Below are 26173 nucleotides of genomic sequence, written 5' to 3'. Positions count from 1 at the left end.
CCACCCCAGTTAGGATTGTCCGTTGTTGCAGGAGTTCCTCTTATCCAGTTTTCAGTTCTGTCTCAGGGGTAATTTTGCCACGAGTAGTTGAAAATTGGCTGTGTCCGCGGGAGGAGGGGAGTTCAGAGTCTGCCTACGCCGCCATCTTGACTTCTCTCCACCATGATCATTTTAAAAATCGCATTTTAACTGTTAACTTTAGCATATCTCACCTTCAGATATTTCGAGTGGCCAACAAGTCAAACAACCACTCTGGAACTTTATTGCCCTAGCAATGAAATGAGATGGTTGAAATAAATCATCTCTAAACTCTGGAAATTCGTACTTCTATGAATCTTTTTTTTTTAAATATAAGCTTGAAGTCATTTAGCAACAAAAATAGCAAATCAAATAAACAGAGAACAGTACTCAAAATAAGAATGAAAGTAAAATTGTTTCTATAAAATCTTCTTAGTCCACTTAGTAATTTTTATTACTACGTGACACATCAAACACATGACTAGAGATAATCAAGTCAGTAATTTTTTTGATATTATTTCTGTCATCGCATTATTGAAAAATTAATAAAAATGTCTCTAAAATCTCAAAAGTTTATATCAAACTTAATCAGTATACAGTAGATTCTATAGAATAAAATAAAGCAAATACATTTGATTTTAACAAATATTCACATAATACTTAATATGTGCCAGGAACTATTCTTAGCATTCTATTCTTAACACTAACTCATTAACTCTTTGTTTGTGATACCAATAGGAAAACAGTGGCCAAGAGAGATCCTCCGTGATCAAATAACGTAGAACACGGCAAGACCAGAATTAGAATTCAGACAGGCTGGCTCCAGAATAAGCCTCCTGATCATAATTGTAGCCTGGCTCTCCTTCACCAAAATATTGATAGTATTGATTTGCAGTTGTATTCAAATAAATCAACTACGTGCCAACCATGTAGCAGACACTTTACCTAAGTTATCTCAAATCGTTGGCACATCACTGAGAGGCAGTTTTTATCATCCCTAGGTCATTGGCAAAGCCCCAGAGAGGTTGAGACTTGAGATCATAGTAGGAAGAGACTGCCAGACCAGAGGTTTCAACCAAGGTCTCGATGGCTTCAAAACCCAAGTACTTTCTGTTCTCCAAGACTGCTTCCTTATGATGATGTGGAGTAGTTACTGCGATCTCAGCTTCTAAGAAATCTTTTTCTCTAGGATATATTTGTTTTGAAAAAAAATGCTACAATAATATTCATAATTAAACAAGACAGACAAAACACACGCACACGTGCACACACACACACAATCACCCACAGCTTGATCTGTAGAAATAGGTTCCTCAGCTGAGCGTTCCTGGACAGGAGGAGCTGTAGTTGATTCATCCTTGCATTCTCAGAGTTTGAGACAGTGCTTGGAATAAAGCTGGTGCTCGGTAAATGCTGGATGAAGTCATGAATGAAGACATCTCCGCATTCCTTTTAGTTAGGAATTTTTACTAGAGGTAAATTTCAGGAAACACATGAATAGAATCTACTTCATAGCTGTTCCCAGGACTAGGGAACCATTGATAGCTTTGTTACTCAAGTCAGGTTCTGATAAAAACCACAACTCCTACCACCACCTTCTCTCAACCCCGAAATCAAAGCTGCATTTCTTCAAACCTATCTGTTAATAAATCCATCTTTGAACAACAGCAAACTGTTATCATTAGGAAAAGCTGCCATCTATATTTCACTCACTCTTACTCTGAGCTAAATATCCTCTTATCACTGCTCTAAAGTTTACTCCCTTCACGTTGCTATAGATGAAAGAATAAACGTATTTCCTAAAGGAACCCAAGAAAATTAAGAATATGTGTGGTAAAGTAAAAAATCAAAATAATATTTTAGTTTGAGAACAACTAGTTACTAAGCACTAGCTGTTTTGCTTCATATCTTTGCCAACATGAATATATGAATATAGACATTTTAGGAATAGGACATTTTTATTTGTAAAAAATGAAATACACACACACATATATACACTGTATTTATATATTTATATAGAATGCAGATTGACCATATTATGTCATGCCATATGTGTGTGTGTGTATACAATATGCTAAGGTGGCCCTCAACTTAAACATGATTTGTTCTATAAGTTTGTTTTTAGGTCAACTTTTGGAGTTTGGATCATACATTTCTTTGAAACTAACTTGATAATTTGGTACTGTGGGAATGGAAATATATAAGGCACAGTTTCTTTTCTCAAGGGAGATGATAATATATTCTTGTCATATAGTAGGAAAGACAAATATAGATAAATAGTATTAGGAAGAACACTGACTGGGAAAGGAAGAAAGCTTCTTAATGTGCACTGGGCATGAAACAAAACAGAACTCTGCTTTAAACTGGTTACTGGTCTTATAGTTCAATGGAGCAATTTAAAGCCCCATTGCAGCACAGTGATCAATATCACAGAATCCTCTGAGAGACTGAAAACAAGAGAGAAGGTCACACTGAGGGACCTCTCCAAGCCAACTCAGAGCAGCGATGCATTACACGGGTGATTTCATCAAAACACTGCATTTTCAATGAAGAGCATGAAAAACAATCCTCATAATTAAATAAAACAAAAACACACAAGTGCTTCATTCGTGGAAATGATTCTTATGCCAGTTAAATTTTCCAGTGGCTTCTCCCATCATTTTTAATTTCACTATTTGAAGACGTTTCCCTTCCCCCTCATGGAAAAAAAAAAAAAACAGAAATATGTAATCAAAGTAATCTGTAACCTTTCTAAAAGTAAATAATTAAACACTTGAAATCCCTATACCATCTTACTGGGCACAGCAGTAAGTATCTTCTATTTAAACAACAAGGTAGATTTGTGATACACGGTTAGTTGAGTCACTTTCAGCTCAAGTTCAACTTCCCCAAAGCTGCATCATGTCACCAATTTGAAAGTAGCTTGATGAAGAAATTTGTGTGTGTTTATGTGAGTGAATGTATGTGTAGTGCGAGACAAGTATGTGATCTTTAGGAAGAATCAAAGTTGAAGTCTTCGTCTTTAAGCCATATTTTCATAGAGATGATTCGTTTTCAGTAGCTTTTTATCCAACTTGCTTACCCTCAGTACTTGGTAGCAAGAATCCAATTCAGCTGCTTTTAAGGCTAGTTTTAAAGGATTTCCATTTGTGTGAAGTATTTATTCTATGTTTCAGCAAGCTATATCCCAAATCTCTTTTGTCCACTTAGATCTCTGCCAAGATAATATACATGTTGTTAATATTATGACAGCTGGTCATCAATATCATTAACAGAACCAAAGTGTGTTAAACTGTTGTACACATATGGTGTTCTTTTGGAGGCTGTGCAGAAGTGGAAACATATTACTTCTATGAGTAATCTAAAATAGGTAACATTATAATTGCAACGTGTGTGTGATGAATAAAAGCAATAGAATAGAAATTAAGAGATTTATATTTTAGTATCAGCTTTGTAACGGTAAGCTTTGTAAGTCACTATGAAACCATGGAAAATGCCCCTTTCTCTCTGCCTCGTTTTCTCTGAGGAAGAGAAGATTGTTCTAAGGGATCTCTATAATCCCTTCTATCGCTAACACTCTATGACTTTCAAAGGACATCATATATCATTACATGGAAAAAAACGATCCATGTACTTCTGTACCAAAAGCATTAATCATCTGGGTCAATGAATCATATAGATCCTACAGACATCAGTGCAAACACTTAATGTAATTGTTCGGCAGAGAGAGAACCATTTTTTAAACTAGCAGATCTAATATATCACTCCTTTATGCACTTAGTGTTACAGTTGTAAGCTGCAGAATGTGCAGCAAATTGCATCACTTCATATAGAGACTTTTCACTGCCAAACTTTAACACTCTAACAATCTTTTGAAAGGAATTATTCAGCCTCAGATGACACCATGATTCCTTTTATTATCTCAGCCTCCTGACCTGCATTCAGTGCTGTTTGCTCCATGCTGTTCCCTATGCCTTGAAAGTTCTTTGCTTTTCTCTTTGCTTAGCTAATTCCTTCTCATCTTCCAGATCTCAGCTCCAGCATCACTTTCTCAGGGAAACTTTGCTGGGACCATCTGGCAGTAATATGGAAGTGAACTTCTTCTTGGTAACAGGTGTCACAAGTACCACGGTAAACTTAAATTAATGCTGTTTCTCTCACGAGTCCGTCGACACTATGAAAGCAGAGATCAAGTCTGGTTTTGATTAACAACACCTAGCCCAGTGGCCGTCACAGGGTGGACCCTCAACAAGTATTTTTGAATGGAAGAATTATGGTCTTTAATACCGCCAGTATAATTACACAATATAACAAATGTTATAATCATATTGTTGTTAATATTATTTTTTATTTCTCCCCACAATCTCTTCCTAAAGCTTAGTAATGGACTAAAACTAAAACAAAGCCTTAAAATTCTATTTTTAGGAACTGTATATACCCATTGATCACTAAGGCTGCAGTTTTTATAGATACACTCAATTTTCAATTATATGACTCTCAAAATTCTTGACCTCTGGAGAGTTCTTGACCTTCACTCCTACCGGTAAGATGAAAGAACAAATATCACTGAACCTTATCAGCTTATACAGGTGATGAATTTAAAACTATATTGCTTAAAGTTGAGTCAGTTTCAAAAATACTCTTGAACAATAAAATGTCAGGTTAAAGTATGAAAGATCTTTTGTAGGGCAATTTTGACAGAGACATTAATAAGAAATATTTCCTTTTGACATAAAATAAAATAATTTTATAAATTACCAAATCCATTCTGTATTTTTGTTATCTTTTTTTTTTTTTTTTTTGGTGAGGAAGATCAGCCCTGAGCTAACATACGATGCCAATCTTCCTCTTTTTGTTGAGGAAGATTGGCCCTGGGGCAACATCTGTGCCCATCTTCCTCTACTTTATATGGGACCCCGCCACAGCATGGCTTGACAAGCAGTGTGTAGCTGCACGCCCCAGATTGCAACCTGCAAACTCCAGGCCGTCAGAGTGCGCACTTAACCACTGTGCCACCAGGCCGGCCCCTGTTATCTATTTTTAATGTTTTATACAACTGCAGACTAAATTTAAATGTCATCCATTCTTCCCCCACCCCACCCCACACGTACCTCAGTGATCTGGCTGGAGTGCACGCATGCTTCGGAATTTCAACCAGCAACAGCCAGCAACGCAGAACAGAGGTTGTAATGTTAATGACACAAAAATTTTCTATGTTCCTGCTCTATTTATGAGGAAGAATAGCTTTGTGCTCCTTTCTGTAAAGCTATTTCCCTTTTGACTTTCTTCCTCAGAAGTTTAAGTTGGTAAAGATACTTCAGAGAACGTAATAATGGAACATGTTTATCCGTTTAAAAACACTTAGCAATGTTTTGTAAAACTGAGAGAGTGGAATTGCAGTAAATTGAATAATTTATTTTATGTTATTTTCCTTCACATCTTAACATTTTGGTTTCAAGTACAACATTTATAATGTAACAAATTTAGAAGCTGCACATCACCTTAGAGTGTTATTATTAAGAATTCCGTATGAAATGGGAATAAAAGAAATATAAAATCATTTCCATACATTGAAGAGAGAAACTGTATAAACTCCTTACTTTAGGGAACAATGTTAAGGGAACAAAGGAACTTTCTGCAATTGGTATCCTATTATTTTTCTAGTAAGATTTTTCACATTGCTGTAGAAAATTATTCTATAATCCATATAGTTCAGGTGGAGGTTGCCGATCATAATACCTTCCACGCCATAGAGAATAGATGATTGAAGATGTGCTGATCATAGACCTCCAGCCCTGTCACAGAGTTTGGTCCAGTATCACAATAATAGAACAGTAATAAAAATTCTCAAATGCTATTATGGGACAAGCACTGTTTTAATAAGTATAAACTCATGTTATCCCTAACTTTTTGGGAGTCTCAGGCAAGAGTGAAGATGGAGGCTGCTTTTTTAATATCTCATTTTAATGTTTAAATAAAGCTTATGCCCAAGGTAGAAGGACTCACCCAAACCCAAGTCTAGGACTGAACAGGTCCGCAGGGAACAGGGGTACACAGGTTCTCCTCTCTTACATCCCACATTTCCCATTTGGGATTTCCGGACCATCCTAAGAGTCTCTCATAACCATATTACTGTGGCAGAAGTGTAGAAGGAGGTAGTGCTGTCATCTGGGGAACCCAGTCTGCCAGCCACCCACTTTGGGGCATCCCGTACTGTAAGGCAAGAGTAGCCATTCTGGCTGTTCAGGGCAGAGGCTGTATGCGTTCCTGCCCAGAGTGCTTTACCCACTCTCCCCGGTGTTGGGGGTCTTCTCCCAGGATCCCTAATTAGCCAGTTGGTTATTGATGCTTCAAAATTTTTCACATGAGACTGAAAAGAAGGGAAAAAAAATCTCAAAGTGTTTCAAAGTTTGGTCTATGCTAAGCCCTTGTATTAGTTTGCTCAGGCTGCCATGTCAAAATATCACAGACTAGATGGCTTAAGCAATAGAAATTTATTTTCTCACAGCTCTAGAGGCCAGATGCCTGAGATCAATGTGTCAACAGGGTTGATTTTTTTTCTGAAGCCTCTCTTCTTGGTTTATAGGCTGCCGCCTTCTCACTGTTTCCTCAAATGGTCTTTCCTCTGTGCCCTTGCACCCCTGGTATCTTTTTCTGGGTCCAAATTTCCTCCTTTTATAAGGGCATTAGTCAAATTGGATTAGAGCAACCCTAACGGCCTTACTTCTTTAAAAATCCTGTCTCCAAATACAGTCACATTCTAAAAACTGAGGGTTAAGGTTTCAATATACGAATTTGGAGGGGACATAATTCAGCCCATAACAGCCCTCTTCAGTGTGAGACCCAACAAGGAACCTCTCTTTCCCAGGTCTATAGGCAATATTCACCTCATTTTAAAAGATTATGATTACCCCCATTTTACAGATAGGGAGATTGAGGTGCAGAGTTGTTAAGTAACATTGCCAAGATCACAGAGTTCGTGAGCAGGCAGTCTAGCTCCAGAGACTGTGCTTTTAGCCACAACCCTGTATTTCTTTATAAAAGAGGGTCCCATGACCCAAGCCAAGCCAATGAGAGTTTCTTCCCAGGAGTCTTGGACTCTGAGCTGGGGAAGGACAGCCCTTTCCTCTCTGATCCCAGAATTGTAAGCTAATGAGGCTTCTCCTGGCCATTTCCACTACCACCTGGAAAAACTTACTTAAAAGAACCAAATTCTCACAGGAAGATATACAGAAAGGAGACATGGCAAATCACAACGGTGCTGGAGATGTTGGTCCTGGTTGGCCTTGCCCCTTTTGAGGCTTAATCAGTTCTCGCTTTGAATATATGGACTGATCAGCATCCTACTAGGAAATCTTTTTGTTTATGCTTTTTTTTAGCCAGAGTCAGTATCTGTTGCCTATAACCAAAATAATCTTGGCTAACACCCAGGCAACAAAGGAACCATTATATCAAATTCAATTTGCTTTGGTGATGACCTCTCTTCATTCTTTAGATGCAACAGAAATCCTTAAAACAAATTAACCTAAAAAGTTGCCTCATTTAAATCAGTTCTTTTGTTGGAAAACCTTACTTTGCTGGTCTCCATGTTAGGGTGTTCAGCTAAAGAACAAGAAGCTTTTTCCAATGAGTAGCATGGAACTATTTTAGAAACCAGCTCTGTTCTCTCTAACTCTCAAATGTTCACTCTTACTATTATTTTCTTTTGTCAGTATAGCATGTCACACTGAGACTTTAAGGAGGGATCATTAAGCTGTAATATATCATTTGGCAAGAAAGAGTGAAAACCATTCTATGAAATTCATCAGTCCTGCAAATGACTTGTAAGACACAATGAGTGATGGAAAAAGCAAACTGCGGGTAGTTTATTTTTAAGATCCCCATTATCAGTTGGGGAAGGAGACATGATAGCAGTAAAAAGCAATGAGTAGTTGAGATATAAGTCTTGGTGAGACATCATGCAAAGTCCAGAAAATAATTCTAAATTAAAAGGCCACCAACTGTGGTTACACATTATTAACTGGAATCAGTCAATTTAGGCAGAACTATCAACCTGGCTAGAGTGAGGACACAGCCTTAATCGAAATACTTCAATGCGCCTGAAAACTCATTACCATAGTCACGCTGAACAAATGGTTGGAAATTTTTAAAAAGCTAATGGTTTGATTTCTGTTTACTTTAGCTCTTTATTAGAATTAATATAGTATTGTATGTTCATTGTATTCCTACTACTGTGCTCTCCATGGCTGGGAATATAAATCAGTAGAAGGTACCATTCTTGCACTAAAAGAGGGAAGAAAACTACATGGTAAAAGAAAAGTGGTGAATAATTTTTGCAGCTCCCAACAAAACAGAAAATATTTTACTCTTCTGAGCATCCAGCATAGCTATAAATACATATTAGTTTCTCAATAACTAAATGTTGATTGATGATGAATTTTATGTGAGAGTATACGTTATAGATCAAAGTTTTCTAAAGTAATTTGACTGCAGTGCATGGTAAAAATTTCACTATGCTGATTGAAAAGGAGTTCATGATAGTAAACAGGAGAAAAAGCTTAATAAAAAAGCAAATACTAATTCATAAGACAATATATATAACATTGATAAGTATTATCAAATATGGGAATACATCATCTCAAAGGTTATACAATCAACACAGCCTCTGCATCGATTCTCAACTTCCAGTCTAACACCATTCATTCACATTTGACAGGTTGATTTCCCAAACCACTCACTGGGATTTGAGGGTAGGGTGGGGGACAAACAACACCATTTCTTAATGGCAGATGGATAATCGTGGTGCCACAACAACAATCAAGACAAACTAATTTTTAAAATACATTTTAGAAGAAAACATATCCATAGTCATAATTTTTTTTCTCCAGCAAACCCCTATGAACACTTTATTGAAACATAATGGCGCAGAGCATGGGCTCTGTAGAGATTCAGTTCATTCCTAGCTCTGCCACATAATAGCCATATAAGCGTGGACAAGTGAGGTAATATCTCTGGGCCTAAATAGCTTCAGATAGTGATAGTAATGGAGACAAATGATAATAATGACAATACTGATACCTACCTCATGGGGTTCTTTAAGGGATTAGGTGAAATAATCTACCTTAATGTTGGAACAATGCCTGGCATATGGTAAGAGTTGAACAAATGCAACACTTTTTAAGAATGGTGGTGCAAACAGCAAGAACCACAATATAATTCAGAGGGTGGGGCCATAATCATCAGATGGCACGGGGGCTTAAGCTAAGCATTGAAGGAGATGTATTGGTCATACCATGTGACCTCAGGTTCTATTTAAACCGTACCCAATGTGCCTGGTAAAGAGTAAACATTTAACAAATGTGGAATTAACAACATGGGAATTAAAGAGTGGTCCTTATTGACCAAATCTGGAGTATTAAAATTGCCTCAGAACTGAAAATTGGCAAATTTTTAAGATTCTAGGCCGGTAAGCAGATTTCCTATTAGCAGCAGACCAATGCTCTCTGTCAGTACCTAACAATGACAAAAAAAAAATGGATTATTAAGAAAGTCCTGATTGCCGTATATTGTGATCTGATAAACCGAATCCCTTATTTCTCCTCCTTTACTTTATTTGATTCTAATCTTTATATAGCAAATCCAAAAGCAGCCTATTTGGCCCTCGACCTCCACGATTCTGCCACCCAGTGAGTCCTGGCACGACAGACAGGCAGATGCAAAGCTACGTTTATCTTTCTGAAAGCAGTTCCTGTAAGTAGAACAACGTTACTTTTTCTGTTATCATATATTTCTGTTTACTTGAAGCATTTGGGAAACGTTTATATCCCTAATTCTGATGAGGTTTGCCAATTTCTATTCTTTTAAAGCATCAAGCCTCTTTCTGAAACAGAGGCAGGAAGAAATCCTCTGGGGTTCCTGACCAGTCTGGAAGTTTCTTATAGGCAGGATGGCCCCAGGCGGGAAGATTAATGCCGCAAGGTTTGCTTTATGGAGGCCACAAATTCCCATAACACATGCCTTCTCTACACCACTCCCATGGACAATTAAAGATTCATAGATTAAAACCTGCTTCAGGAAAGGATCAAATATCTTCCTTCACTCTAAGGTACAAACGGCTAACAAAGCCCATTTTATCATTAGGCCCATGAGCGTCAGATGCTTGACAGATTTCAAGGAAGGGAGATGTATGAGTTGTATGTATGTGCAGGGGTTGGGGAGTGGGGAAATAGTCCTTCTTATGGTAATTACAAATATCAGAAGTGGTACCTGCACAGGCTAATCTTAGGGTTAGAGATGCTAATATTAATCCTAATATTCAAATAGTCTCTGTCTAAGGACATGTAGACAAGTCCTTCCCACCCAGGATGTCAGAACATGCCAGGCCATTAAAACTGGCTGCTCATGATTGGACTTTTCCCTACAGCGTGGTCTCTAATTCTTCACCTTTCTGTGTTGCCATTATGACCGTTTCTCCCCCCGTCTCCTGTCCTCAAACACTTCCTCCTTCTCTCGTTAGTAATACGTGCCCAGCCTAACCTCACTTCAAATTGTTAAAGGACAATCCTGCTGCAGCATGATTTTGTTTTACTTTGGCAGCAAAATCAAAACAAATGAAACACCTTATATTGCAAAATTTACATCACATGCCTTGGCAAATAAAATGATGCATAATTCAGGGTCTCCATCTGCAAGAAAACTTGAAGTCAAATGGTGGGGGCGCGGGGGGGCCAAAGGTCTAAACATGATACAAAACCTAGAGCTAATTCATCAGCTGATCAGAATGAAAACTCGAAAACACATCGATAGAGGGATGGTTAGAAACACAAACAAGCAAAAGAACTCTAGGATTCCATTCTTTCCGAAGGTTAGATGCTAAATGATGAGGGATGCCTCCCAGCAGAAGTGCTTACAAAAATTCTTAAAACAGGGACAGTAGGCTGTGGACATGTTTGATGGTCTAATGCATCATGAACAATTGTCAAATTCCATCTGCTACAAAAGGTGATTGTGCTTCTAGTCTGCGTTAGTAGTGGGACAAGGGCCCAATCAAAGGACCTAACAGAATCACTTTATGCTGCACTAAAACACTTGGAGTATTTTGGTTGTTGTCTCATGTTTATTTCACATATATTTCATATTTTAGAAAAAACTGGCAAAGTAAACTGTAGGTTGCTAGAAGGAATTCAGCAGTATAATGAAAAGTCTTTGTCATGTTTGTTACAACTGACAATCTTTGAATATTTGACCTTAAAAAGATTAGGAGCCATTATGGGAACAATTACACCCGACTTACTGAGGAAATAAGAAGCCCGTGCTACAAGTGGAAACACAGAAACTGGACTTCCACCTCTAAAGTATTTGTGGAGAAGATTCATGCCTCGAATAGGAGTCAGATTAGATATATTCTAGGTGACTTTAAACCTCAAGATTTCACGTGCCTTTGGAATCCAATAAACAGAGCTGGAGATAAATATTTGGGAAATCCAAATAGAAGGGACAACTGAACTAAACCGAGTGGTGGAACTCTACACAATGGAAAAGCACAGAGTATCCAAGTATAAATCCAGCCAAGCAAGCATTACCCTCTTTTCTTGCCCTCCTCTGTGTTATTATGGAGCTCTTCACCTGAGCGCTGCTCAATCTATGTGTTCACTGTACTATGCTTACTCTAGACGAGACTCTCTACGTCACAATGTTTAGGTGTGCCTCTATTTAGAAAGAAAAATTATAAATTAAAGATCCTATTTGCACAGAGGTAGCCCAAATAGCTGTCTTCTTCTAGAGAGCTAATTCACTTGCCAATACGTATATCTATCAGGGGCCTCCAATGTGGCATGCATGTGTTCACACCAGAATTTGCCAAGATGACCCATTGGGGGATAGGGAAAGACTATTACTTTATTTGTATACTTATCTAAAATTAAAGAAGAAAGTAAGCTTTACTAACATTTATGTATGAATTGCCATATGTCATACAGTCAAGCATCAAGGACAGAGAAAGCTCAGGGTGGAGTGGGAGTTCTACCAGAAGGGGGCGCTGAAGGTGAGGCCTTAACTCCCTATTTGTCGTCAGAGTATTGCAAGATGGGCTTCTGGTTAACTGTGGTTATAGAATATATTATTTCAGCTATTTTTTTTTTTTTTTTTTGTGAGAAAGATCAGCCCTGAGCTAACATCCATGCCAGTCCTCCTCTTTTTGCTGAGGAAGACCGGCTCTGAGCTAACATCTATTGCCAATCCTCCTCCTTTTTTCCCCCAAGGCCCCAGCAGATAGTTGTATGTCATAGTTGCACATCCTTCTAGTTGCTGTATGTGGGACGGGGCCTCAGCATGGCCAGAGAAGCGGTGCGTCTGTGCGCGCCCAGGATCCGAACCCGGGCCGCCAGTAGCGGAGCGCGTGCACTTAACCGCTAAGCCACGGGGCCGGCCCCCTATTTCAGCTATTTTAACTCGAATAAACCTCACACTATGGACATGTGGCTTAAAAATACACTGTCAAAGAAACCATAGGTGACCAGTAATATTTACCATGAAAGTACAGAAGAATAACAAGAAAATGTCAGAACTGACACTTTCTATTACAAAAATAAGCTGCTCACTAGCTCCATTTCAGGGTAAAAATAATAATGACCTAATGAGATCAGACAAGATCCCCAAACTGAAATTATTAAGAAGACTATTTAAAATATGAATTTTCGTCCAGTATAACTACTGATAAGCCTCACTTTAAGTACATATTCTGCCTTCAGCTAATGGTCTATGGTGATATGAGGTTATCACCATGAGCAAGACATTTAAAAAGACCAAAATACCATTAAAACACCAAAACACCATTAAAAACACGATTAATGAGAGTTTAGTGGGAGAAAAATAATGTTCTACCATAAATGAATAAAAAAGAAGTTAAATACTAGGTTTTTATTTTTATCTTATACTATTCAAATGCCTATATTTGCATATGTTTTAAAAGACTTATTCACATAGTAGAACATGTATATAATTTGTATGTGTACATGTAATATGTATATCCATATTGTACATACATATAATATATATATGCATATTATATATACATACTAAAGATAGAGATATGTTGGGAGTTCAAAATATCAACTGATAAGAAAGATATACATCACATACATACATATAAAATATATATTTGTGTGTATATTTGTGTGTGTGTAATAACTATTTTATTTAGGAACCAGTGGTTTACCTATAAATGCTGGGTCATTACAGGACTCTGAAAGACTAGTTAGCCCCTGAGACATTTACATGTTTTCTTATTTATTTATGTACAGTCAGATAACCCGTTGCATTGTTTACCTAGTTTTTCAGGTTATCGTCTCCTCAAATTCCATGAAAACATGGCCTAGATTTTATAAAACAGTAAAAAACACTTTTTTCACAAACTTAATTTTCAGATAATACATTTTTCTACAATAGTTTGTATTTACAAATACAGGAAAAGTAAACCAGACAGTTTGTATTCTAGACTCTCAATGATTATGTTTCTTTCAATCAAGTCTCTGAAGTCTGAGACATTAATTTTATGCTGATGCAGTTCTAACGACTATTTCTACCGGATGAATACCTCTAGGCCAAGGCAACAATCTCGTCCGTATTCATTATTGTCCTAAATTACAGATATTAAATATACATAAACCATGAAGCCAAGTGGTGATATTTCTATGTAACACTTCCCGACTGACTCAAATAGGTTGTGTTTATACATCTGATTAGAGGATTGAAAAAATAAAAAAACAAACAGCACCTGAAAGCAATAAAGAGATGACACAACTGTATTTTTATGTATCATGATTTATTCATCTTTCATGTTTAGATAGATATAAGTAAGGCAAACTTTAAAATAACTGCTGTCAATGTCTTTGACAGTGGTAAAATAAACAATGAGACCACTTTTATTTTTGTTAGTTCTTGCACTGTTTAAAGCAATTTCAAAATAATTCGACAGCAAACGAAGTCCTTCTATATTAGTTGGGTTTTACGTTTTTGTTTTGAGTATTGTATTTGTTTGATTTTTTCATATATATCATTCTGTACCTATACTAGTTACTTCTATTTTCTTAATAAACTTTATTTTTTTTAGAGCAGTTTTAGTTTCACAGCAAAATTGAGCAGAAGGTGGATTTCCCATACACCCCCTACCTCCACTAACGCATTGTCTCCTCCATTATCAACATTCCCCACCAAAATGGTACATTTGTTATGACTGATAGACCTACATTGACACATCATAATCATCCAAAGTCCATAGTCTACATTACAGTTCACTCTTGGTGTTGTATATTTTATTGGTTTAGACAAATTTACAATGACATGTATCTACCATTTTATTATCATACAGGGTAATTTAATTGCCCTAAATATCCTCTGTGCTTTGCCTATTCATCTCTCCCTCCCTCCTAATTTCTAGAAACCGCTGATATTTTTACTGTCTTCATAATTTTGCCTTTTCCAGAATGTCAAATAGCTTGAATTACACAGTATGTAGCCTTTTCAGACTGGTTTCTTTCACTTAGTAATACGCATTTAAGTTTTCTCCATGTCTTTTCATGACCTGACAGCTCATTTCTTTTTAGCACTGAATAATATTCCATTGTCTGGTTGTACCACAGTTTATTTATCCATTCACCTACTGAAGGACATCTTGGTTGCTTCCAAGTTTTGGCAATTATGAGTAAAGCTGCTATAAATATCCATGTACAGGTTTTTGTATGGAAATAAGTTTTCAACGCCTTCAGGTAAATACAAGGAATGTGATTGCTGGATTGTATGGTAGAATACAGTTAGTTTTAAAATAAACTGCCAAACTGTCTTCCAAAGTGGCTGTACCATTTTACACTTCCATCAGCAATGAATGAGAGTTCCTGTTGCCCCACATCCTCAACAGCGTTTGGTGTTGTCACTGGTCCAGATTTTGGAGATTCTAATAGATGTATAGTGACATCTCATGGTTTTAATTTGCGCATCTTTGCTCACATACGATATGGAGCATTTTTTCATATCCTTATTTGCCAACTGTATATCTTCTTTGGTGAGGCTTTTAGTTTTTAAAGAAAACTCTTGAAAATTTTGTTAAGTTTCAGTTAAAAAGGTTAAAATAAAGTATTTAAGATCCACAGAATAACAGCCATATGTAGTATGTATCAGGGAGCTTTCTGCCCCTAAGCTGTGCAGGAAATCCCCCTATAAAATTTATTAGCAGGTTTTCTAATCAGCTCAGCCTTAACATTCAAACTTTAGTATAAACACTTATCCAAACTCAGGAGAAGCAGCCTCTTCCCCCATATCAGCGTCAGTTTGCTTATTTTCCCATCTTTCTCTTCTTCTCCTCCAGTACATCTTCTTTTACCCCAGTATTAATTCTAATGGCTCAATAAAAATAGCTTGAATTAAAACATACTCAGTTTAATTAAATTTTGATGATATTGAAGACTTGCTCTTGAAATTGTCTATCTAGTTACCAGAAGAAAAAAATCAAATTAATTAACGCTTTTAAAATACAGATGTAAAACCCCTGTACAATCAAGCATTTGATCTAGATTTAGACACCGAAGTGCTGTTTAGAGTAAAATGTCAAGTAGAAAGAGATATTTTTAAAAATCCACATTTGTAAGAAAATATGTGGCAAATTTCTCACGTCGGTAACCAAATGAGCACTTATTGTGTTTCTCAGAGAAAAAAAGATCATGGATTTTAAAAAGGAGAGAAAGAGAAATCTGTTTTCAGATTCTGACTTTCTCATTCAGTAGCTATATAAATGTGGCAGGCCATCTAATCTCCGTTTCTGCATGTGTATTTGGAGATAGCAGTGCATATTCATGTTGTCACCCTGAGAATTCAGGAAGATGACGCTGGTCAAGAACCCAGCACAGTGCCTGGCACACAGCAGGAGCTTCGGAAATGAGAGGGTCTATTCACTTCATAATTTATAAAAAAGGAGCTGGGGGGAGAAAGAAAGAGAGAAAAAGAGAAAGGAAGGAAGGACGGGAGGGAGGGAGGGAGGGAGGGAGGAAGGAAGGAAGGGAGAGAGAGAGAAAGAAAGAGAGAAAGAAAGGAAGAGAGAAAGAAAGAGAGAGAGAAAGAAACGAAGGAAGGAAGGAAGGCGGGAGGGAGAGAGGAAGGAAAGGAAGGGAGGGAGGAAGGAAGGAAGAAAAAATCCCACACACAAAACGAAACAAAACAAAATGCCATTGCAGTGAGAGGCTCTTAAGTGCTATTTTAAATATAAACAGAATTTTCAATTTCCCGTAAAAACTAAACACTAAGCAAAATAAGCCAGTCACAGAAAGACGATTACAGACTGCATGATCCCACTTACATATGGTATTTAAAATAGTCAAATTTATAGAATCAAAGAATGGAATGGTTGTTGGCAGGGGCCGGGGGGAGGAAGAAATGGAGAGTTACTAATCAATGGGCATGAACTTTCAGTTAAGCAAGATGAATAAGCTCTGTAGATTTGCTGTACAACGTTGTACTATAGTCAACAATAGGGTATTGTATGCTTAAAATTTTGTTAAAGAGGGTAAATCTCATTTTAAGTGTGCTTACTACAAAATAAATAAATAAATAAATAAACAAACAAATAATCAGAACAATATCTAGGCCATTCTGAGAACTCACTCTAGTTCCATAATAAATAAAATGCATTTCTCTTTCAAAAAAAAAAAAAAAAAAACAACAACTAAACAGCCCAAAGTCAAGTCTTTCAAGTCCCCTTAATTCCATTCTCAGAAAAATATCAAAACCACCAGCTCCTATTCCCTGTGTTCAAGCCAAGGGCTCCCACGTAAGCAGAGGATGCGTTGGCCTAGACAAAGTGCCCTTGCCCAAATGACAGCATGGTGCCTAAAATCCCACGAACCTGATATTTATTCCTCTCCACGCTTTATGTTCTAAAATTTAAATAGCTCTAGAGGGTTGATTAATATGATCTCATCAACAAAGTACTTCCTCCAAAGCTTTGTTAGAACTCCAAATCTTTATGTATTGTTTTTCTAATTAATTGCCACTAGATTGTGACAGTCGACTAAGCAAATAGGTAGTCATTCTTTCATCAGGGCCTAACATCCCAGAGATGTTCGTTCAAGTAAGCTAATGTTGCCTTTCCTGGAAAACTCACCTCCTTCTTAAAATGGCAGTATAAACTTTAACCAAAACTTAAGCTAATGAAAAGGAAATGAGATGCTAAATATTTGTTGAATTGAAATCAAATGAATACTGTTTCTATTAGCAAGGCTGTATACTAAGAGATATGAGGATACAGAGAAAGGTATAGAAATCAGCCTTAAAACAGCTTCGATCTCATCAGGGGAGTGAATAGGAATAAGAGAAATATACAAATGACTAGGCTTCATGGCAGAATTGAAAAAGGACCATAGGCAAGGCCCTTCAGAAAGCCATAGGGAGGTGAATGTAAGAACTAAGAAGATATTTCTGGCTTGGGATCTGCATCAAAGAAAGATGTGAAGGATGAGTAGACTCTGGCCAGGAGGGAAGAGCCTTCAGGCAAGAGAAAAGGATGTTTTCACAGAAGCAAGAAAGCGCTAGGTCCTGTCAGGGAAGAGGGGCAGGATTTGGTAGTATCCTCGGTACAAAAGGAAGTGTTGGGGTATGAGACCTGAAACTCCAGCAGTTACCATTGTGTTTGCCTGCAGGTTACAGAAAACCTCAATATAGTGCTTAAAGCAAACAAAAGTTTATTTTTTTATATCAAAAAGTCTGGAAATAGATAGTTGTCTGCATTGGTTCAGTACTCGAGATTTTCGTGGCCAATATCTTTGCATCTTGGCCCTTCCTTATGGTTTCCAGATATCATACACCTTCACATATATCTCATTGGCAAGAGCCGTGTTGAAGGACATTCCTAACTTCAAGCGAGACTGGAAAAGCAAAAGGTTAGCCTTTCCAGCCTTGACAGTAGATACAAGCCAGGGAGAAGGAGGTTGAGACTGAGGGTTGGATGGGCCACAAAAGTCATCTACAGGTGCACAAAGGCTTGTCATATGAAAGAGAACTTGGCAGGATTTTCACAAAAGCAGTAGTATCCAGCTAAGGGCTAGAAAACAAAAGAATGGTCTCAATCAAACACTGGTGAACAACTATCTTAGAAACATTCAAAAGAAAGGTGAATGACTTCTTGTGAGAAGTAATACACAAGGTATTCCCAGACAGAAGACAGGATTGAACTACAATGAAAGCAAAGACAACACCAGCTCCCTGTATCACAGTCCACAGAGCTCTTCTCATCCTTTGTGCTTTTCCTTCATCTGTGGGGGCACACTTGCTTGTGCCAACAACTTCCGGCATCAGTGCTGTCCCAACTCCTCCACTGTTGGTTCCAATAGCTTCGGCTTCTAGTTCCGTCTCTCTCACTCCTTTGAATCCTTCAGGCTGAATGGCAGGTCTGAAAAGGTTTATACGGTATTCAAGCTTGCACCGTCTCACACCAAGTGCTGAAGTTCCCTGGAAGATCAGAAAGCTAGCACCTAAAGAGAAGAATTTTCTATCTCCCCAATACTCCTGGTTCCAAACCAAGTCAAACTTCCTCCTAAACATAGCTCATGTCATGTGTCCCTCAGTTGCTGCTCTATTAAACCTGAACAACTGGTTTGTATTTATTGCATTAGTGCTTTGGAGTCCCCTAGAGTTAGCCACGTCCTCTTCTCTATTGTGTTTAAAGATGATCCACCTCAACCTCTAGTTTCTGCACCCAAAAAAGCAGGACAAATTACAGTTTTGATATATCGCCAGCCCTATTTTCTTACTGACTGAAGCCACTTTTGAAAACAGCGTTGTTTTTCTGATTATAAAAATGTAAAAAATATGCAAAATGCAGGGAAAAAATGTATTATGAACACTAAAAGCCTAAAAGATAACCACTGCTAAAGCTTGATACCTGTCCTTTCAGTTTTTGTCTCAGTAAAAATACACAAGAATTAATAAACATATGTGCATATTTGTATATGTGTGGGCAGGTAGGGAGGTTTAGTTTGGAATCATACTGTGCATGCTGTTTTACACACCTGATTTATCGTCATGTAAATGTGTCACTAGAAGCTACTTTTTATGATTTTAAATATTCTTCAACCAGTAAAGTAACAGTTATAAAACAGACACAGTCATATAACTTTCTCTAGAAAGAAAGTATATTAAATTGCTAAAGTGTATTTTCTCTGGAAAAGTGGTCCCAGGTTACTTTTGGGGTATAACTAGCCTCAGGGAGAGGAGTAGCTGAAATAAACTTAAGAAAGGCAAAGTAGGCCGTGAGTATCGTCTTTCCTTATTTAGCCTTTGCCTTGGGCTGTTTTCATATGTCATAAACACCCACAGAGCTACCTAAGGAGCTTCTGAGGAAGCTCTATTCCCACTGGGATGACTGATGACTGTGAATTAGGGGACATTTCAAGATGCCCAACAGTCTTGGGGTAAGAGAGTTGATACTCTAAATAAGGTCAACTTCAAGCCTCTTGTGGGTGATACTGGAGGAAGGAGGATTACGTAAATTACCTTGTTTTGGATGAAGTCATCCCACAGATATTGTGACAAGGGTTACCTTTTACTTCAGATCTATCACAGCCAACTTTAGGCTACTTGGGATTTCTGGGGAGGACCTGTCATCATTTCCGTTCTCATCTTCCCACTCACTTTTCTCCTCCCTCCACACCAAGGATTCACTAAATCTCTGTGGCAAGCCTGTAATGTAACATCTTTCTATAGTGATTGTGAATTAATGTGGGTTTCTCATGTCTATCTTTTTGCCAAATACTCCCAGGTTCTTAGTGGCATCTAGTCAACACATACTTAGTAAGCATTTACTCAACGCCTTGTGTTACTGGGGATTGGGAGGTGGGGGGAGTAAGATACAATTATTAGCATCAAGGCAGTGATAATTTAGTTCTGAGTGCAAGACAAACATGAACCCAAGACAACGAAATGTGACAATATAATTATATGATAAATTTAAATGATGTGATCCTGGCCACACGTATTGTAAGAGTTCAAAGAAGGAGGTCAATGAGGATTAGAAGAGTCGGGGAAGACATCAAGGAAAAGACATAAGGTGAGCTGGGACTTGGGGAGAATATTTATGCTGAAGAACAATCTGCGCAAATTGCCGAAATCATGGAACGATAACTGGGGACACTTTCAGTTATCCTGTGCCCATTGGCACAACATCTATTCTGTTTACCGAACATTTATTGAACAATTCTCTCTCTCAAGCCCTATGCTAGGCTTCAGAAATGCATGGTGAACAGGAGAGACAAAATCTCTACCTCAGTGAGCCTGCATTGTCTTTTACACATGCTTGTAATTAACGATCAGGCAGTGCAGCTCACCTAGTGTCCTGAGTACTGACATTTTTGTTGCTCCTCCAGGGCATTCAATCATTGGCTTTATGTTCAATAAATCATAATATTTCTTGACCAAACAGTAGCAAGTTTGCTGAAGATGACTTCTGACATCTGAGAAAATTGTACAAATATAATTTTTTAATATAAATGTTTATCCTCTCATCACAGCCTCTGGCTTATATATAATTAACAAAGCTCATTGTTTTTGCTCAACTCATTTTTAAAAATATATTTGCTATTGCTCATTTTTTGCAGAGTGTTTTATCCTATTTCTGGCCACCACCAGCTGGTTTTTTCCCCCTCTCAATAAATCTTCTAACACTAAGACCTTTGAACTTTAGGAACCCTAGCAGATTTCCTGAATATTTTCAAAGAATTACTTTAGGAAATAGAACATGGCACAACTCACTATCAATCACCAACCAGTATAACATGTTAAATACACCAAGCTGAGATGACAATTGGCGGAATTATGCAATCACACGTCACCTACTTCAACCAACACGTACGCTGGGCAAAGCTCAACTCCGGAATCCCTAATTGTCTTCCAGACACTTTATAAATGTTTCTGATAAAGGAGTGCCCACTCCTTCTAAGATACCTAGTCCTTCCCAATTGCTTTTTATTCCTTTTAAAAAATATTGAGCCTAAGTTATTTCTTTCTATTAAACTTGAAACTATTGATTCCTGCTCAGCTTTCTAAAGCAGTCTGTAATAATTTGGTGCCCTCCAAATTATTAATTATTACATGATAGCCTTTCAGAGACTATCTTGCTCCAGAATAAAATCTTGCTCCGTATTTTTCTCTTTTAAAGGTTGATCATACTTAGGGACTCTCCATAAGATGTATTTTTAAAACTTTCTCATGAAATATACAAATGGAATAATATGGCTACCCACAACTCTAAGAAAGCTAATAAAATGTACTTAAAATGACCAAAAACCAAAGTTGTAAAGCTATTAATAATAGTGGGAATAGTAAAGAATGTTTTGGTTTTTTTTTTGGTGAGAAGATTGACCCTGAGCTATCTGTTGCCAATCTTCCTCTTTTTGCTGAGGAAGATTGGCCCTTAGCTAACATCTGTGCCCATCTTCCTCTATTTTGTGTGAGGGATGCTGCCACAGCATGTCTTGATGAGCGGTGTGTCGGTCCATGCCAGGGATTTGAACCTGTGAATACCTGGGGCCACCAGAGTGGAGCTCATGAACTTAACCACTACACCACCAGGCTGGCCCCAAGAATGCGTTTATTGTAGGACTAGACTGGCTTCTGTAAAATACATGAATAAATTTTCAGGAAGCTTTGTATCACAGCAGAATTTCCAGGAATAGTAAATATTGCAGCTTCCTCTCCTATCACTTCAAAATAAGCAATACTAACTGTCTAGATGATGACTGTCCTAACACATAATTCAGTGGATAGTTGTTGATGTAGAGTCTTTCAACCAGTGTGGTTACAGGTGTGCTGAGATGTTAATCTTCTTCACCTACCATGCATCTGAGGAGGGCTATGGTGGCCAGAACCCCAGGCTGGTTGCTTCTATCCATGGGCAGCGTCACCTGATTATACCATTGTTATATACAAATAGTGTCATTTTCTGTTGGTGCCATGACATATACATGTTTGGGGGAAAGTGGTTTATTTCATGTAATTAGAAGTTCACTTTCCATGGAAAAAACAAAAAACTAGCTCATCCCACTAGATATTCCCACCACTAGATATTCTCTTGGGTTAGGTGTTGAAGACTTTTTTGAAGTTACATGTATTATCTGTAAGTACTTACAGTTTGAGCAGTTATACCAGTTTCTTAGGAATATCAAACAAACTTTTGTAAAGATTTTGGGAAATTAGAAAATAAAATGATGGCTAAAGGATAAGACCAAAAGTGCGTGAGGTTACCAAAAGCATAAAGTGGATGAGCAGGATGATTTGACAGGTCAATGTGCAGCATGAGCAGAACTTTTGAAATTCTGGAGGAAAAGAAAAGAATAGAACAGAGGCTGAGAAGAATATTCCCAAAAGGAAGAAAGAGACAGCCACCAGGATCTCATGATAGGTCTTCCACCCTGAGTGGAAGTGGTCTGTGGGCACTATTTCAAGGACCCTGGGAAAGGAGCGAACTCAATACAACATTCCTTGTAAATAGCTTTAAAGAAAGCTCAAGTTGTAGGCAGCATATAAGATGGAATAGGACTCCAGGAGAATCTTTCGTTCCTATATCAATTTGTCCCATCCCACCACCTCCTATCTTTTATTCTCCCTAAGAATCTAGAAAAGTTATTTTAAAAGTCCCAAGCTGTCTTATTTGAGCTTAAAAGAAATATGAGGAAAACGTTCCCATCTGAACACCTGCTGATGGGAAGCATGTGATTCCCTTGGGGTCACAGAGGTGGTGTCAGAGGTCAATGAAATAAAGAAAAGTAAACACCAAGCCCTGGCTTTACCTAAAAATTCTCTTTCTTGCACTAAACATTAGAGGTTCTAGATTTTGTTATTTCACATATTCTAGTCAAAGTTTAGCAGACTCAGTCTGTTAAGAAGAAATTGTGAGGCTTTATCCTAGCCCAGTATAGATGTAAATGAACCAGTGCAGTGTAACAGGGGGCAGTGCTCGGATGACAGGATTTATAAACATGGCCTTTGCCTGGCACGACTCAGCGTGGCTCAAGATAGCATCTGCAAACTGCTCTCACCTTGACAGTCATAAAAATCACCTGGAGATTCTGATTCAGTAGGTCTTCCCCAAATATCTGTGTTTCTAAGAAATGCCAATTGATGTTCACAACCAGGTATGTAGTAGAAACATTGGTCTAGTTCTAGGATTATAGATCAACAAATTACTTTACAGTTAAGTTTGAAATATCTAATTAAAGTACATAACACACCCTTAAGCTTAGCAATTTTTCACTTTACGAATGAGTCAGCAGGATTGAAAACCTGTAAAACTTCAGTACACAACCAAGTCAAATGTTTTGATTTTGAACATCAGCACAGAATGGAGTACAGATCTGCATGAGCTCAGCAAGCTGTTAAACCTACCTTCGCCGTGGTTGCCGTTTCTGTAATGTGGGAATATTCATCTCTTCCTCATATGGTGGTTGTGAGGCTGAAATAAGATATTTGAAGTTACCAGCAAGCGCCCAGTGTAGAGCAAAACCCTAAATGTTGATTCTCTCCTACCTCCCTTGAAAGCTAAATATGTGAGAAAATACATGGAGAATGCCTCAGAAGGTTGAAAAATCCATGAAGATGCACTTGTTAACATATGCTATGAATTAATAAAAGGAATGAAAAAGAATAGGCAAGATATAAAACATGAATATTTCAAGCCACGGTAGGGAATATTTCAGGTCAAGTACAGTCTGGAATCGTAAACTTCCTCTACACTTAGCTGTCACCTTTGTTATTTTATCACAGCTACTCCTGTGATCAGCATTATGACCATCATAACATTTTATCTTCTCATCCCTGGGTCTGCGGTTCAGGGATTTTACACTCCTTATCAGGTAAACCTTACAGTATCTATATCGTGAGTGTGTTTATTTATTTTGCTCGCTTTCCCTGGATTCTTAATTTGAATGGAAACCTCTGTTTAATGGACTAAAAGATGCTTTCTCTCTTGTTTCAGCATTGGTTCGGGTTCATATGGCCAGCCATGTTAAGGAAAAGAGCAAACTGAAACCAGAAGGGAGACATCAGAAGTATGGGAAAACCACAAGATTCACTCTGCCCTCTTTACATACAGATAAAAAATCTTTTGGCAGGATAATTTATTGACATATTGATTCATTGAAATATTAAATTGAAATGACAATTCATTTAATATTAATGAATTAATTATTTTTCCCCTCATACTCCTACTCATTTCAAGGTAGCTTGGGTCTTTAATTTCTTGTGTCCAGACTTTTGCAATGCACAGGTTTTTTTGAATCTAAGTCCTTTGAAAAGTTCTTTTTAAAGTCTAAGTCCTTTGGAGAGGAGAGCGATGGTGCCTCTGAGGCACTGGGAGAAGTGAAGAGATGTTCCTGGGGGCTCCAAAGAAATCCACATCTGAGGCTCCAAAGACAGTGGAAGTCTATGAGTTGGAGAGCAGTGTAGGACTGTGCTGTCTCCCACCATGCCCCCCACGGGTGGTCAAACTTCAGTGGTGTGGGTCTGTGGGGCACCTCTTGAGAATCAGCACTGGGCACCTAGGTTTCTAGACATGCCAAAGATGACAGTGTGTTCCGAGATATGCCGGGCCACAGAACCCAAAGAGACCCAACAGGTAGGAAAATGTGGGTGTCTTGTCCATGATGAGTAGGACTCCAAGACTCTTCCCTGAAGTTGTGGCCCTTCCTAAGCCCCAGGACCATAGAGTGTCCCTGTGAAAAGGAACTGATGCCAATGGGGGCCAAAAGTTAGAATTAGGTTATTTAAAGAACATTTTAACACATGCTTTTTCAACTGAACTTGTGAATTGAGATTTGTACCCACCATAACTCTATAATTATGACCTCCTAATAGCTTTTCTGTAGTTTAATTTTATAGTGATGTGTATATTTTTCAAAAATACACTCCTAGCTAAAAGATCCTAGAAGCTGAATCAGAACTTCAAAGTTAAAAAGTAATGATAATAAGGTATATAAACTTGCCAGGAGAGAGCCAAAGGCTGCCTTTATGTGACATTCCCATCCCCTTTTTCCTCTAATAATTAATTTTTATTTTAATAATATTTAGCTTTGATGGATGGTTGAGTTATTTGAAACAATGAAGGGTTAAGAAAAGTAAACACTGTCGCTTGGTGCAAGACATAGACTATGAGAGGCTCCATCTCAGTTAAGGTCGCCATGAACTAAAATAATAATAAACAGTCCATAGTTGCTACCTGGACAGCGCCTAGAAAAAGAATTTATTGCCCAGAATTATTCATTATAAAAAATTTATTGTAACTCCTCACAGAAGTTAAAGTTTGGTCATTCCACACAATATGAAAATAATAAATGCTTGCTAATCATATAATATGAAAAGAGTTTTACATAAATAAATGTTAGCTGTCTGCAAGCCTTTGCAAACATTCACAATTATACCATTCCTAAGTATCAGATTAATGGACTCAATATCCTTTAGTAGAAAAAGAAATGGACAAAAAAAGAACAGCACTTGTCCTATAAGAATTTATTTTTTATTAGCATTTTCTCTTTATTAAGACAGTCCATATTACCAAGGAGCTAGATAGTAAGGGGAGGGCAAAAATGAATTGTTATATCATTTTACCACAGTAACAAAATTGTTTTTAAAGGAAAAGCAATGAAGTGAATAGCGTCTTGCTGAGTCAATGGCTATTCTATCCTAATAATTGTCTCGAAGATGCTACTCCATTTCATCTTGTCCTTTGCGTGTCTTTTTACCCTGTTTTATTTCTTCTCTAATTTTTAAATTGGGGAACCAGGCCCATATTCTAATTGTCATGTTGCTATGCAAAAGCACAGACTGTTTTGGCTTGAGTTTTCCTCCTGCCCTTAGCAATAGTTAAATAAGTAAATTGACTTTGCAGCTCATAATAGCCCTGCTGTTCCTCATTCTTCCCCTTGCAAATTAGCCCCTTGGGAAGACACTGATATTTGGACTTAGAAATGGTAGTGGAAAACTACTCAGACTCTTAGAGATAAATCGAGAAAGATTTCTAAATGAAGTATTATATTCATTCATTCATTTAAAAAGTAATTCTTTCACACGTAGGGGTTATGGGTTTATGAACCACTGGTAGATCTTTGAGAGGTGAAAGAAAACT

At 37.7% G+C, this 26173-nt stretch overlaps 1 long non-coding RNA gene across 2 annotated transcripts; it reads left to right on the top strand.

Moving 5' to 3' along the window:
* The first annotated feature begins 3466 nt into the window (after positions 1-3466).
* On the top strand, positions 3467-24231 carry LOC147915329 (uncharacterized). Of its 2 annotated transcripts, XR_015554230.1 has the most exons (4): positions 3467-4149; positions 9653-9768; positions 23818-23906; positions 24029-24231. It is a non-coding gene; the product is annotated as an uncharacterized LOC147915329 (long non-coding RNA). The 2 variants fall into 2 exon arrangements; XR_015554231.1 differs by lacking the exon at positions 23818-23906.
* Positions 24232-26173: the final 1942 nt, after the last annotated feature.

This window comes from Ceratotherium simum, chromosome 14 (genome assembly GCF_057802395.1).
Source record: "Ceratotherium simum simum isolate JZ-2026a chromosome 14, ASM5780239v1, whole genome shotgun sequence".
Lineage (NCBI taxonomy): Eukaryota > Metazoa > Chordata > Mammalia > Perissodactyla > Rhinocerotidae > Ceratotherium > Ceratotherium simum.
The sequence above is the reverse complement of the archived record's forward strand: the minus strand, read 5'-3'. Positions and strand labels throughout refer to the sequence as shown.